Below are 3,448 nucleotides of genomic sequence, written 5' to 3' on the forward strand. Positions count from 1 at the left end.
TCCATGACCAGAGGCCTCATCTCTGCCAGGCCCCAGGAACATGCCAGGAGCCATGTTTAAATGGTGTGACTTTCTCCAGTGCAACACTCAGGGTCTGTGTTGTGAGCCTTCAAGTAGAAAATGGCACGTAGCACCTTTCTGACCACAGATACCTCTGACATCACCAGTTCTGCTGGGTCATCTGCCCAAGAAGCAGCTCCAGCCATTCTCATCATTTACCAATTGTGACTGCTTTTGTGCTGGGACAGCAGGTTACAGCAGGCACCTGGGGTCTGTGAAGCCTAAACTATTTCTTCTGTACCATTACAGGAAACCTAAGGCGACAGTGGCAGTTAAATGGAGATAGGATAGGGACCACACCCCTGCAGCCCTCGAGAGGCTGTAGATTGGTACTTGTCTCTGTATTTCCTCCAGGATATTGTGTACACAGACTATTGGTGGATGGGGAGGTAGGGTCTGAAGTTTGAATCTGGAATTCACTAATATGGTAGCCTTCACCTCAAGATAATTTACTAGCTACTCAGGTTTCAATGAATGTCACAAGTCCAGGGCATGTGGAATGACCGCTGTGTGGTCTGTGGACCCAGTGATAACCACTGCAAGCAGAACCTGGGACTGCTGTCCATTGATGGCCTGGTGCTCCGAGCATCACTTCAACACTTGGAGGACCATGATTATGCTGAAGATCCTGTGCCTGATATTAGAAACACACTAGTGCAATGTGAATGTGAGAGTAGTTTCTGCTTCTGCAGGTTCACATACCCCAGTAAATAACCACGTGGCTCTTTGGGAAAGAATGGAAGGACTTTTGCTCTAGATGTAGTGATGAAAGGGTGCTCCTCTTTAGAACGTGGCTTCTATCTTTGGTGGCTGAATTCTGAGAATTGGCTCAGATCAGGAAAATGGCCCTGGATCAGGTGTTTGGTAGGGATGGCTGCCTTTGGCTTCCTGATCATCCAGCCTTGTGTTCTTCTCTCTTTATTTCTTTCAGTGGTCCCGTTTGTATGTAGGTTCCTGCCCATCTGCTTGCCTTTAGGATCGCCCTGTGCTATGAGCCAGCATCATATTCTCTGCAGTCAGGCCCTGGCTGGCATTGAGACTCCCTAATCACTTTGACCCCTGCACCTACTTTTCTGCTGCCCTAGGGCACCCCCACCTGGAATCTGACTTTTCCACAACTTCCATCCCTGTTCCTGATAGAAGCCCACAGACACACCATATGCTATCACCATCCCTGACCTTCTTCAAAAGTCATCCTTGAGCTATGGAGATGCTTCTCATCCACGCTTTCCTCTTGGACTCCATGGAGTCCATGAGGCTTTCCCATGGAGTTGGTGGACTGCACTCTTTCCTGCCCTTTCACACCACGTCCGCCCTAGCAGATTCACTTCTCTGAGCCTTGGATCCCCTCCTCTACTACCTGCCTCAGAAGTTCTATATTTTCTCTTTCATGCCATGTGAGCCAGGCCTTTCTCTAGGTCTCCAAGACCCATCCTAGTGGGAGATCACCATGTCTCCCCGACCTTGCTAAGCCCAATGACCTGTAATTATAAACTCTCCCTTATCTAGGTTTGGGTTCTGAGCTCATCCTCCCCACCCCCAGCCCCACTGGCTGTGATCTGCTTCCTCAGGAACAGCCCCCTCACCCTCTGCATCTCCCACAGAACACTCAGAGAGAAGCTGACAGTCCTCTGGGTTTAGGCCTTTCCTTCTGAGCCAGTCTGGCCCATCCCTGGGAAACGTATGTATCAGTTAGTGCCATGTGCACAGCTTGTGAACAGAGTGGAAATGGGGCACATCCAGGGTTGTGGTGTTTCTTGCCTGACTGAGGCTTCGTCGTCTTCTTCAGTCGTAACTGGTGAGGGGATGGGGGAACAGGCGGGGCTGTGCTGCTCAGTCAGCCCAGCCCTGCAGCCCTACTCTGCTCTCACTGAACTGGGGGAGGAGGCCTATGGGTCTTCTTCTCCCAACCTCACCCTTGCTGTAGTTTGCCTTCACAGATGCTCACTCTCTTTCCTTTAACTTCACCATTGATCCTCAGCCCAGACCTGGACAGCCGTGGTGTGAGGTTCAAGGTCAGGTGGACGGAGAGGTTTTTCTCTCCTATGATTGTGGTCATGCTAAGATCATATTCACAAGTCCATTGGGGGAAGAAGTGAAACCGTAAAGGCCTGGGAAACACAGATCGAAATACTCAGAGACATCAGGGACCAACTGCGTGACTTTACACTGGAGAAAAACAGTCACGGGTACATTAGAAAGTCCAAGCACAGGAGGAGCAGATTGGGGGCTTGAAAATACAGTTAGATATTGGTCCTTCCCTAGTTGTCCAGTGGAAAGAGCAACTATTGCATGAGAGACCAGGGCCAGATTAGCTGGGTCCAGGTGACATGGACCCAGGGGAGGTGGACCCAGATGGGGCACAGAATCTGTCAAGCCCAAAGGCTGAGCTCTTTCTTTCCCATGGTGGGGCAGACCCTCTCACCCTGCAGGCCAGGATGGCATATCACTGTGATGGTGACAGACACATCAGTGGATCCTGGCAGTTTGTCTTGAATGGACTAATGAGCCTCCACTTTGATTTGGAGAATGGACACTGGAGAGTGGATCACCCTGGAGGCAGATGCATGAAAGAGAAGTGGGAGAATGACAGAGCGGTGACCGACTTCCTGAAGACGGTCTCCATGGAGACTGTCGGGCCTGGCTGCAGGCTTTCATGGTGCGCTGGGAGGAAATGTTGAAGACCACGGGTAAGTGAGAAGGGAGGAGAAAATGATCGTCCTCTCATGGTGGCATGGACCCACTTCTGTGTGTGTGTGTGTGTGTGTGTGTGTGTGTGTGTGTGTGTGTCTGTTTGAGGAAGGGATCCATCGGAAGTCAGTTGTTCCTGGGAGAGCAATGCCCTAGGGATGCTCTGTCATATCCTTCCTCTTCCACTTCCTGACGTCTCTCCTCACAGCACAGGCCTTTGGATGATTGAACATGGATTTTTGCTGACCCCAAACCTGTAAACATCCTTTTAATTTCATGGATTTCTCAGTGTACCCTCTTTCCAGAATCATTTTTCAAATGTCACCAGTCCTTCTGGAAATCTGTCAATACCACCTCTGCTGTCAGCTCCTGAGGACTCCATTTTCATGTCACCATCTCTGATGTCACAGCAGGACTGAGTGGCTGTGTTGGAAACCTTGCTCCCCCATTAGCTGTCAGAGCCCCATGAGGACGGCTCCTCTCTCCCCACCATCTCGCCTGGGGATCTGTTTCAGGGGCCTCCAACTGATGGGTGTAAACTGTCTGCATAGTAGGGGTACCTGAGTCATGGGGATGAGGAGGCATCAGCTTAGATTGGGGTCTGGACAAGCGCTTCACTCTTACTCTCCCTGCAACAAAACCAACCATGGGCCCCTCTACCATGTAGCCCATGGCCACAGCCGTCAAGTCCAAAGCC

General features: G+C 50.9%; 1 pseudogene; it reads left to right on the forward strand.

Moving 5' to 3' along the window:
• Positions 1 to 552: 552 nt before the first annotated feature.
• LOC138444683 (UL16-binding protein 3-like) lies at positions 553 to 2,976 on the forward strand (annotated as a pseudogene).
• Positions 2,977 to 3,448: the final 472 nt, after the last annotated feature.

This window comes from Ovis canadensis, chromosome 8, assembly GCF_042477335.2.
Source record: "Ovis canadensis isolate MfBH-ARS-UI-01 breed Bighorn chromosome 8, ARS-UI_OviCan_v2, whole genome shotgun sequence".
Taxonomy (NCBI): domain Eukaryota; kingdom Metazoa; phylum Chordata; class Mammalia; order Artiodactyla; family Bovidae; genus Ovis; species Ovis canadensis.